Source organism: Vanellus vanellus (assembly GCF_965231255.1).
Source record: "Vanellus vanellus genome assembly, chromosome: 1".
In the NCBI taxonomy this organism is placed as follows: Eukaryota; Metazoa; Chordata; class Aves; order Charadriiformes; family Charadriidae; genus Vanellus; species Vanellus vanellus.
Window position 1 is genome coordinate 172219729 of NC_138905.1, and position 12826 is coordinate 172232554.

Sequence of the window (12826 nt, forward strand, 5' to 3'; positions counted from 1 at the left end):
GGGCAGAATACCCTGTTGGTCAGTTTTGGGTCATCTGTCCTGTGCACTCCTCCCCGCAGGTGCCACCACTCTACACTCTTCTGTTTCCAACCCTCCAAAGGGGCATATAATAAAGTTAGCTGACCTTGGTTGTTATAGCAATAAGTATAAGGAGGAGCCTCTCTGCATACCATTCCTTGGTATGAATAATAAACAAGGCCTTATCACTCTGGAAGCAGAATACTGTGTGAAAAATACACTGTTAATTTCATAGAGTTTGGTTACTTAGAAGAAGCTTAGCTGCAAAGTAAATTACTGAAAAGAAAATTGGTTCTGTTTTACCTCAAACCAGGACAACTTTATTAGTAGAGATTATTGTAAAACATGAACTTTGCTTTTGATTTCTCCATATGTAAGCAAAAAGAAAACAGAATGAGTGACCACGGAACTCTTTACAATGTGACCTGTAGATTCTTTTCTGCCTCAATTTATCCTCTGCTGCATCTGTAATATACCTTGAGGATACCTTGTACTTCTTTATTATTTTTTTTTTTTTACGAAGGGGCTTAAGGGATTCAGAGTTTCTGCTCCCAAATTTTCAAAAACTAATTTCAATTTAATGCAGTGTAATTATGTCAAATGATTTCAACATCATACTGAAACCATTTGAATCAAATTACAGTTTACGACTTTGGAAAATTATTCATGATATTGTTATGAAAAGAAGCTCTTACTCATCTGTGCTTTAATTTGGTTTCTTTATTCTTCCATATCTGAAGATATTATTTTTTTCCTGTATTTATGCCTTCAATGAGCCTTTAAAGAAAAGCTGCACTTTGGTGTTAGTAAGCTATAATTTCAATAATTCATATGTAGACATGCACATATTACCAGTTCCTGAACTCCAAAATGTTCCCAGAAAGGATGTCAGACTCTTTAATTTTTCTCAAGAGTTACAGAAGTACATTTCCTTGTCATTAGCTATTGAGGCCTACACTGTTGCCATAAAAAAAATATTAAAAAAATCCCCACCCCTATTAATTTTCTGATAGCATATTCCCTTTCCCCCCAAAAAAGTAAAATAATATAAATCAATTTTTTTTTTTGAGAAAGAAACTATCTCCATGCAAATTTAAGCCAGGATTTTTTGAATCAAGGAATTAATTTAAATACTTAAATTGAAAGTCTGAAGAAGTGTAAGAAGAATTTTAAAATTAAACGTAACTAAGGTGCTTAGAGATCTTCCAAGAACATTGCCAGGGTGGAATATAGGCACCTAAAGCTCCGTCTAAAGTGCTGTCAAAGTAAGGTTGATTTGATACTTAGACCTGAAAGCTGGCAATTTTTTTTTTTTTCTTATATAGCTATAATACTTCCTGTGGAAGTAGTCTTTCTCCTGTGGAAATATCAAAAGCAAAAGCTGAGAAAGAGAGAATGAAAAGAACTTAGACAACAGTGGAACACCCACAACATCATAAAGCCTTATTAATATAGCATCTGACCAGTTCAGGGTAGGGAAAAAATATGGGCAAAAAAATTAATATGGTAAATAGATGATCCTTGTGGGACACCTATATAGTGTCAAAAGTTTTTATTATGTCAAAATAATGCCTTGAATTGAGAAGGCTGAATATTGTCATTCAAGAAATACATTTCCACTAAAGGTAAAATAATTTGATACTTGCAGGATAGGAAACCCATAGTTCAATAGCCATGTATAAATTAAGATAGGTGGTCTTATGAAAGGTGATAATGTTCACTAATTCGGTTTTGGGGAAATTCTCTGTCCTCATTTATCCTGTTTACAGAGCAAGGCATTATATTACTGGGTCTATATTTTAATAGAATAACATCATATCTTGTTACTTCGTTTTGAGCTCTCAGCACCTTTCAACTTCTGGCATTTCAGTTCCGTGCATAACCAAAGCAGGAACTTGTGACACTTATAAATTATAAGTGCATTAATTAAGACAAAGTTAATATTAACTTACCTTGATCATAAATACAAGCATATAAAAATAATGTAAACAACAACATGGGTAATAATTTTGTAACACTGGGATGGCATAGGCAAACACTATATATGCATTTTACATACATGTGTAAAAAAAGCAAAGATCAAAGAGGCAAACAAAGACACTGGAGTTGCTCTTCAGAGATGTAGGCAAAATGTAAACAACAACTGAAGCAGCAGAATTTGTAAGCTGAGAACAAAGAACAAGATAAGTACAAGGGACTGCAAACAGAACATCCTTGAACACGTAAATTGGAAACCAAAACCAAGACATGCTTCAGGAGCTGATCAGATCCTCTAGTTTTTGGAAGGTAGGGTGAGAAGCATAGAACACAAAGGGTGATGGAGGAAAGAGAAAGGAAGAGAGGCTCATTTCAGTTTGACTTCTGTCACAGAAGAGCTCTCAAGCCTGATCACCTCCCTTGGCAACTAAGGACTGCCAAGGGCGCTAGCCATTAGAGCTACCTGTGTTGTATCAGAAACAAAGTATTGTATGCACACAGCTAGTGTGGGATATGAGCATTAAGGATGCAAAAGTTCTGTATGTAATGTTAAGTAGTGATAAGGTGGTGCAATCGCTTGAAGTTTTGTTTTAAAAACTGAAACTGGCCTGATTGGCAAGTGTTCTGAACATGGACATCACAGGCTGTAATTCCTGACGTATGTAGATTTACCTAGATATATATGACTTCACATATACATATGCACATTTGCACTGCATGTGACTACTCATTTTATGAGATTATTCATCCCTTTCCAAGCCACTAATAAAATAGTTTCATAACAAATCAGTCAACATTACAATTAATTTCTATTTTTATAATACATATACAAACATAGTAAAATGCAGGTAGAATAATTTCAAAGCTTATTTTTACAAAATTTACAACTGAGTGCATAAAGGGAAATTTGAAATCAAAGGAATATTATTTGTATTCAGAGTAGCCATTCCCTACAATAAAAAACCCTGTGAAGTTTTGAAAATAAAATATTTTTTTACAAATTATTTAAAGTCATTCTCAAATTAAAATTAACAATATTTATGTGAGACAAATATTATTAATAATATTTTTTTAGTATTTTTCAGCATTTACAAAACAGTATTTTTTGCTACTTGAAGGAAGTATTCTCCTTTTTATTCTAAGGATTAAAAAAAAAGACCCCAAGGAATGTTAGCAAATGTACCAATAATCAGCAAATTTATTCACAGATATTAAGTACCACGGGTTTGTGGATTTGTAACCCCACTGAACTCAGCATACCCATTTATGTAGGCAAAGAGAAGGAATTGTATATATTTCGAGACTCACAGATTTAAGTAAGACATCTCATCTATGTAATCCCACTTTTCATAACCTAGAACCTTGTAAATTTATAACCTTAGAATTTATGAGTTTGTCTTCCCATATATGGATATTTAACAAATACACTGATTAAAAATATTATAGTCTAAACTTTTTACATTTTTCAGTCATATCTACTTGATTAAACCTCTTCTGTATAAGGAGAGAAAAAATGCTGTGCAACTAAAATTACCTATTAAAAGAATAACTCATAGATTTGATATTTTATAACTATGTTATATAATTATGTTATATTTACTGTTATAATTTATCTTTTCCTATATTTCTGTGACCTTTGCCTTATTTTTTTTTAAAACTTTAATCCTTTCTTGTGACACATGTCCCTAATATGAATGTATAAAGATCTCAGAAGTGCTCAAAGTATTTATAGGAAGACTTTCTAAAAAGGCTGAAAGATATGATTAACATTAATTTGGAAATATATGTTATTTTCTTCAGTGGGATGACTGATAGGCCACATGAAATCCTCATTATTTTTAACTGCTTGAGTGACCTTTAGAAATTCACATATTTCTGTTAGATCAACCTGTACTGAACCATTCCTGCCTCTCTGTCAAAATTTGCTTATTGATTACTAAGATCACTATAGCTTTTTTTTTTTTCTAAAGTTGTGATATCAGTTCAGCCAAACTTTTTTTACAGCTTGGCTATCATCTTTATACATAGATGTTTTAATTTTTGAATGTAAGTGTTAGATTAATGCAAAGTAGTCAGTCCAAACACCCTCTATTTTCAAATAGATTTAAGTGCCTTATTATGTCACATTTTAGGTTCTAATGCATGCCTTTCTTAAGTCATTTGGGCACGTGAAATAATCCACTTTTTGTCTTTTAAAATAAGCCAATAACCACTGAAAGAAATTGGGACATGAGATGACTTTTATCCTATCATTATACTGAATTTCACAATATTATAAATTCAGTGTCCTTCACAAGTATTGTATAGACAGAATTGCTACCTTTCTGCCTGAAAAGTCAGGTTAATTTGGACAAATGGATGAAAGAGAGATTAATCAGAAAGTATCCCAGCCACACATTGAGCTGAAATTTGTGTGCATCCTTGTCTGAGGACAGAAATAAATTAAGTCAGTAAGTGAGTTTTGTGAATCAGAAATCAAAGATCTGTGTGTCATCAAGACATTTTCTTAGAGTACTATATATATTTCCATCCCAACAGGATAGCCACAATTTTGCCACAATAAAAATGTGTCCTCAAAAGGAATTTTGTGTATCTACCCATATACCTATAGATATGAAAACATATATATGCATGAAGAAAAAATAACTTGAAATCTTTCTTTTGATGCACATATTTCAGACATACAAAATATCCCCTTACTCTGTAGGTTATTTTTATTAATGGGCTTACCTGACTCAATTAATTAATATTAGTAACAACAGATGTAGATCAAATTGGTTGCTGTTAGTTGAGAGAAAAACTATTCTATTATACACTAAATAAGAATCCAAAGCCAAAACAAGAAGGTGATCTAACACAAGAAATTGCAAGAACCTTGGAAACTAAGAATCAGATCTCATAAACATCAGCAGACTGTTTTCTAGGATTATCTTCTCAGATCTTAGTACATCAGAAATTACAAGTTTGTCAAGATAGAACATATTTAATCTGATGAAATACTTAAAGAAACTAGCTAGTTGTCAGTGCTTAATAGTTGCAATTAATCAATTAAAATTATTTTTATTGTTATTTGAATAACTGTATTGCAAAAAGGAATATTACACTGTAAGTATGTAATGGCTTGGAAATATGTGTGACCCTTTAATTAAGTAGATGCTAATCAGAGATTTTTAGGTGACATGGAGGCTGCTGAGTATACACAATATTTTTGGAGTCTATGGTGTGCTGCATCCTTGTTTAAATAATACTGAGCACATCTAAAAAAATGAAGTAAAAAATAAAAGCAAAATACTAGTAGCAAAGTAATATTATAAATGCGATCAACTACCACTGTTTCAGCCATTCAGATGAAGTCACCATATCTGAGAGTATTGATCGCAGTATGAACAACGGGGTATGTCAGTGAATAATCCAGTGACCACTGGACTGAAGCCGATGGAGACGTCACATAAGATCTTGAAAGTGGGTATTCTGTGTTTGTTTGTTTGATTAAAGTTGAGATGACAGAACCTCCACAGATCAGAAAAACTGATATGGTATGTTGTTTATTTCAGGCCAAATCACCTTAATTCTGAGAGAGTAAGGACATTGACTTGCCCTTTGTCCCTCTGTGCATAGCCCATTCAAGACTAGATAAGTATCATCCCTGTGAAGAGAGTGAGTCAGGGGTATGTGATAGAGACAATAACACATCGTGTACTGGTTGACTAGTAGTGATTCATAACCTAAAGGACAGGCCTGATAAAAAAAATAATGGATAAAACAAGAAGTCTTGAGACATTGCCAAGGACAGCTCCTGATAAAGAATAAGAGTATGCCTTGAAAAGCGGCTGAAACCAACCCTGTGGTCTGGACAAAGACCAAAGAAGAACTGAGTCTGTGCAGGGACAAAATGTTACGTGCGGTGATGAAGAGGAATCATCAGCCTTCATCGTCACAACCCTCAGCGACCACCACCAAGAGGCACTGCACAAGAGCAGTTGGGAGGAGTTTATGAAAATGACTTCTTAGAGCTAATTTTAATATGAAGAGAGGACAGGTTATGCATATGTATAGGCATATTGGGAAATCTTATGATTATGTAATTAAGTACTATATATATTTGAGAAGGCCGCTGCATTGGGTGCACGATTGTGGTGGGGAGACCCCCCGTGCTGCCCAGCGCTGAATAAACATACCTACTTTACAACCTTCTCGGTTGTAGAGTCTCTGGAGTCTTATTTCCGCACGTCACTATTAAGAGGAAAACAAAGCCAATATACGTTCCTATCATAAATGGGTAGAAGTCACCGCTTAAACATTTTGCTGATTGCTGGTATGCCTCACAGTTAAGTACTTGTTCTTCTGCTAGATGAAGGAGCGAGGGTGGGGAACGGAACAGAACGGAACGGAACCAAAACAAAACCATACACACACACACCAGCCTTTGGGTTGCAACTAATTGTCTTCTAGGATTTTTCCTTTTACATTTCACAATGTTTAGCTAATAGGATTATTATCTTTTTTTTCTTTAAAAAAAAAAATTCTGACTCTCAGAAAGGAAACATGGAGAGTGTAAGTTAACTATAATTTTTAATAAATTTCAAAGTAGGTGCTCCAAGGTGAGACAATGATTTATTTTTTGTTTGCTCCACGGTTTGTTGTTTTTTGGTTTGTTTGGTTTTTTTTGTTTTTTTTTTTTTAACAAATAAATAAAACAGCAGAGGTTGGTTGTTTTTTTTTTTTAAATGGTAGGTTGTCTTACAATATACCATGACAAACAGCAAAAATTTGTGTTTCATAAGACAAATAGTGAAAATGAAAGTTAAAGATAAAGGATAAGGTCAATTCATTTGGGAAATAATAGAAAATGAAATGAAATACAGGGTAGGTTAGGCAGCATGGAGAAGGGGGAAAAGCTGCTGAAGGGAAGGTTAGGCATTCGCGTGTTACCTGACTGCTTTTAAGAAGAAAGGTATATATCACTTCATAAAGAATATCAATTAACTCATAAAGTCAAAAAGACATACTAAAAGTACATACAATGTGTGGTTTTGTTTTTTTTTTTAATTTACAAAAACAAATGCTATTTACAAGTATGATGTAATGGTCGACTTAGGATGTTACAATATCTACTGGTGATATAATTTCTATTACTATGGTAAACCGTAATTGCTAAGATCATCTAGTATTTTCTACAGATACATGTAATGAGTGTTCTAACTAAGGCATTACTTAAAACAATAAAAGTTGCACAATATCTGAAGGTAAAGCAGCTTTGTGGGTTAAATCTCTTTCATTAGTCAAATAGATGAGACAACCATTTTAAAGCCTGACAAGGAGCCAAAGGCTTCTACATTTCTTACTTGTACTTTGCTTTTTTTTCATGTGTCCTATGATTTGTGCCAAAAGGAGTATACAATAGGTAGCACTTACCTGTAATTGCTCAGTGTCTTTTGCCCAAAATGGATTGCATTAAGAATAATTACATTTTTTTTTTTTTTTTTCAAAGTGACCAGTATCACTTCTAAGGCCTACAGACACCACATTTCTTTCTATGTCATTAAAATGATCTGCCTGAAATAACATTTTGAAAACTGATGACTTTTTCTCAGTTTCAATGAATTCATAGAATATAAATCAAATGCCCCATTGCAGAACTTCCAGGACTTTATAAGCAAGCATCAAAAAAAACCCAAACCAAACCCCAAAGAAAAAAAAAAACAACACTTTTTACACGATTATGTAGAACTGAGTTCAGGCATGATTGAGACATATTTATTCCCCAGTGAATGGGGCAAGAGGACAATTTGTTGCACAAATGCAGCTGGATATTATATATGGTACATCTTTTCCACGTTTTGCTAAGTTAGTGATGATGAGCTGACCACTGCATGTAGCTATCTAATGGGGCAGGTTAGTATCACAAGGATGCTGGTGAGAAGAATGTATTCTCCAAGTACTATATAGCTTCATTCCTACTTTAGCAGGCAGATGGTCACCAGTCAATCAGGTATATACCACTCTCACTTAAATTTGTTGCTTCTTTGCCAATTAGACATTGTAGTGTTCATACAAGACTCTGAGCCTCATTGTACGGCCATTTTTTGCCTACCTCATGTTCACCTATCCAGATAATTTCTTTTGAAATAGGCTACAATGATACAGGAGACCCTGCCAAAAGCCTTCCTAACCTTAAGGTAAATTGTATCATAGAATGCTACTGCTAAAGCCAGTAATTTCATCACAGAATATAACTAGGTTAGTTGGACAGAATTTGTCCTTGTTTAATCTAAGCTGGCTGTTCCCAATCATCATCTCATATACCCAGAAATGGCTTCCATGCTCTATCAACTTTCCAGAGACCGAGTTGCAGTTAGCCACCAACCCATAATTCCCCAGATCCTCCTTGCCCTTCTTGAAGTTGTGTATAACATTTTTCTTTTATTAGGAAATTTACCTCAAACACCATGATGTTTCAAAGGTGATCTTCATTAGCCAGCTCCCTTAGCACTCTCTGTTGTTATCTCCTCTAGACCTACAGGATCATCCATGTCCAATCTGGGATCTCTTCAAGGAGTTTCAGGATACATACTACCCTAAAAGCATAGCTGTACAAGACTGACTACTAACAACTCTTAGCAGTTTCTGAAAGACTGTGTCAGCTGTTCTTGATAAAAGGGTACTTAGAGCTTATATTCCAGCTGACTGCTGATCAGGGATGAACAAGAATCCTTTCAGCAGGTGGTAGGGAGAGGCCTATATTAGTGACAATCTAGAGCACAGCTACTGGTGTAGTTTGTGCAGCAGTTAGATGGGATATGTGCTCAGGAATAGTGGTGATGTGCCATATGACACAGACCTCAATGTCAGCTCAACAACTACCACTTGTGTATCAGAGGCCTTAACCCAAACTGAATTCCTAAGTCTCTCCAAGTCTGTACTGTAGGGTGGGCTGGGGCCTTTTGCTGAGTCCTTGCTTGTAGAGGGGCATTTGTACAACAACTCTTTTGTCAAGGGAAGTTGCTGCTGGAAGAATTCAGCAGACTGCGTGCCAGAGATCGTGCACAGATCTTCTCTGAGACCTTGAAGCTTGCAAAAGCCTTGAATCTCTCAACTGTATTGTATTTATCAGGCTGAGAAATCAAGACTCGTGGTGGTGAAGGCTGGAAACTTGTGACTTCTGGCACTAGCCGGAAGGGTCCTGTTCTACCTGGGGATCTGCTACAATGAATAAGATCAGCTTTCTGGAAAGCTTGTAGCTTTCTCCAATAACCTGTCTGAGCCATAAAGCATTATCAGGAGGAACTGTCAAACAAGAGTAGGATACTATCCGCTGTGAAGGATGGAAGGCCCTCATCTGCTGACCTGTTATCTAGGCAGGTTTGCTGCTTGACAGGGGTTTGGATCTGAGACATCATGGAGAGACTGCAAAAGCTTACCTGGTCCTCTGTCTAGTGCCACACAGACACTAGTGATGCTGCTGGTGAGACCTGGAGCATATCAAGCTATGAGGCTCTGAGGCTGATGGGTAAAGGGGATGAGGGTATGTGTATTTAGCTCCAGACCTCTGCTGGAGACCTCTGCTCAGCCTGGAGAAGGAAAGAGTCAGGGGATCTTATCAGTATATAAAAATATGTGCTGAAGATGGAGGCAGACTCTTCTCAGTGGTGGCCAGGGACAAACAAGAGTTAAAAAGCACAAACTCAAATACAACAAATCATATTTAAGCTTAAGAAATAAATGTTTTTACTGTAATGTTGTCAAACACAGGAGAAAGTTTGGATAGCGAGGTTGTGAAGTGTCCATATTTGGAGGTATGGTAAAGGTATGTTTTGGACCTGCTTGACATTCTAAATTCCTCCTCAAACCAATTAAGTGTGTAGTTAAAAGGATCTATTCTATCATGAAACAACTGTAGACATAAAATACCAAGAAAATTACAGACTCAAGGAATGGAAGAATGTCTCATGAATTGGAAAAGTGAAAGAGAATAAACTGATTTTTTGTCTAATGATTGGAATAGCCATCTCAGTGCCTTAATATTCTACGTTTTGCAGGCCAAAACACAACCAAGAATGAAAATCATGGATTCCTATTCTAGAGTGCAAAACCAAGTTTTCCCTCTGACAAACTGATTTTCAATTCTAGGCAATCAAGAGCAGTCCAAAGTTGAATATGTATTTCCTGAGAAAAGTATCATAAAAACCAGTGAATTTATCAAATAACCAAATTGGGAAACAATGTAAGGTCCATTTTTGTTTAAAAACAAACAGACAAACCCAGAAATGCTACATAGGTATATATGTAACTTAAGAAATGCAGAAGGGGCATTAGTATAACAGGGAATAAAACCAGAAGAGCCAACATTCTGAGAAAATCAGGACTCTTCAGTGTTTAAGGTTATTTGGCAAATGAGATGTGTAAGATTCTTAATCAAATTGATCAGGAGAAAAATTGAGCCTTAAATGTTTCATATGAAACTCTTATTGTTAAGCTTTCTATTATATTAAACTCAGTGTGGTTGAAAGATTTTTCCCATCTGCATATCCTTAATTTTGCATTTTTATGCTATTTGAACATATAAGCAATATATTCTCATAATCTGGTATCTCTGAGTTAAATTCTCTGCCCTAGGTTCAGCTTTTCTGTCCCTGAAACTAACTTGATTTAAAGTATGAAAAGTGCATGAGCTGATGCAGATTTACTTTTTACTTCTTGTATTATTTACAATGCAAGCTGGTGTATGGCTGAAGAGATAATTATTTCACTTCATTATGTTAAACATTATAGAAATTGTTCAGCTTAAAAATGTATTATTTGCTGCAGAAAGTTATGCGGTGTTCAATGTACATTACCTTTTCAGAAAATTTATGTAATTATAAAGATCCTGATTAATGGGGAAAAAGAAATCAAGAATCTACTCTGCCCTTATTAGGCAGTTCTGACACTGAAAATCATTATAATTACACAACCTTAATGATTCTAACTCTGCAATATATTCAGCTCAGCAAAAGTAAAAGACATTATTTGACAGTGGATACAAAAAATGTGAGATTCAGTCCCAATACTTATTAAAAGTGAACCAAAGCCTATAAAGCATAAATAGAAGTTAAATATAGAAGAAAAAAATAAAATCACCCTTTTCATTGCAAGCAAAACATCTCTAAAAAAAGTTGAGCTTTGCAGCTTGTAAAAACATTTTTTTGGTTAACGTGGCAACCAAACAGTGAAAAATTCTTCACCAGTAAGTACACTGAACAAGCAGTTCATTTGCAATTGGTACACTATGTAATCAATTTTAAGAACTATACAAGGAAAAGTGACTTTGGTTTATCAATAACAGTGTTTTGTTGTAACTATTCTCTCATTTCATTGTGTGGTCCAGTGCAGAGGTGAGAAAAGAACTTATCAAGGAATTCAGATATGCTGAAAATTAAAGCTTGGCCTTGAAATTTTGTGCATTTGTTTTGGACAGAACAAGCATTCCCAATTAGTAAAATATGCACCTGAGAATTTTCAGTCTTGCCTTTAAGTACATCTATACTATTTATTCTGCTTTTGTAAACTGGAAGCAGTTCATAAATTGGCTTCCAGTCTCCTGTAAGACATAAAACAATCCTCTAGAGACAGAAGACTGGACTTACTGCTTTTTAATATTCCTCTAAAAATACACTTATGCTCAAAGATACATATTATATATGGATATAGGTAAATAAATGGAAATTTCTAAGTCTGTATAATATCTAGATATTATTCATATGCATTTAAATATATTCTGTAATTAGCTTGCCATAACAATAAAAATTCTCTTATACAGTTAGAGATCAGATAATAGATAAATTGATTTTAATATTAACTAATTGTTCTGTTAGATGATATTAAAATAGTTGCAGAGTGATTATGGAATGATAGTGACAGCAGTATCAATGTTTTTTTTTTTCTTTGGATGTTACGCCAGCCAAAGTCAGTGAATGTTATGGCTAGAAAATGAATTTTATGCCTCACTTGAGGAAAGTAATTGGGTATGCTGAAGATACAGTAGTCTGTGGAATCCTTTGCAGAAATGTGCTAGGTTATGAATATGTGAAGAAGGGAAATGAGCTAATGGTAAAGAACATTTATCTATGACCTTTCTCCTTTTCTCCCTTTATTAGAAATACCCCAACTCAGTAAAGAAGTATAAGTATTTTTCCTCATATTTTGGAAGTATATATTTTCCTTGCTCTCTACACTATATTACCCTCAACAGAAACTAACCTAGAAATTCCTGCCTATCTGGTGTACAAGATATGGGTATAAAAATTAATATCACTCTGTACTGAGTTGATAAATTGAAATGATGTCTTTAGCTATGAAATGTAAGTATTCATTTTAAAACATATTTTGAAAGCAGACAGGTTTGTTTGCTCTTTAAAAACATAAACTTGAGAGATTTTGTTGACTCCCAAACTAGTCATACATCCTTCCTTTAAAACAGCATTGACATGAGAACGACAACAGCTTTAGAACTTCCACAGTGTTAGTGCTATAATATACCATATTTGCAGATTCCTTCTGTTTCTCTTTTCTTCCACAAAGGAACAGTAAAGAAAAGAAAACTGTTTATTGTTACTGTCTCTCACAAAGTATCAATTTCTGAGTGTATTGTTGCATAAAATTTTTTGTTGAGAATGGAATTTAAATGGAATAGAACTGGTCTATCAAATAGCTGGAAATAATTGGCAGGCATGGTTTAACTCAGAATTGAATTCAGTCTTGGATAGCACTGCAAATTTATTTATCTGAAAAGTTACTTGTACAGTATATAGTCTTTTTATGGAAACTGCATGAAGCAAGAAGAAAGGAAATG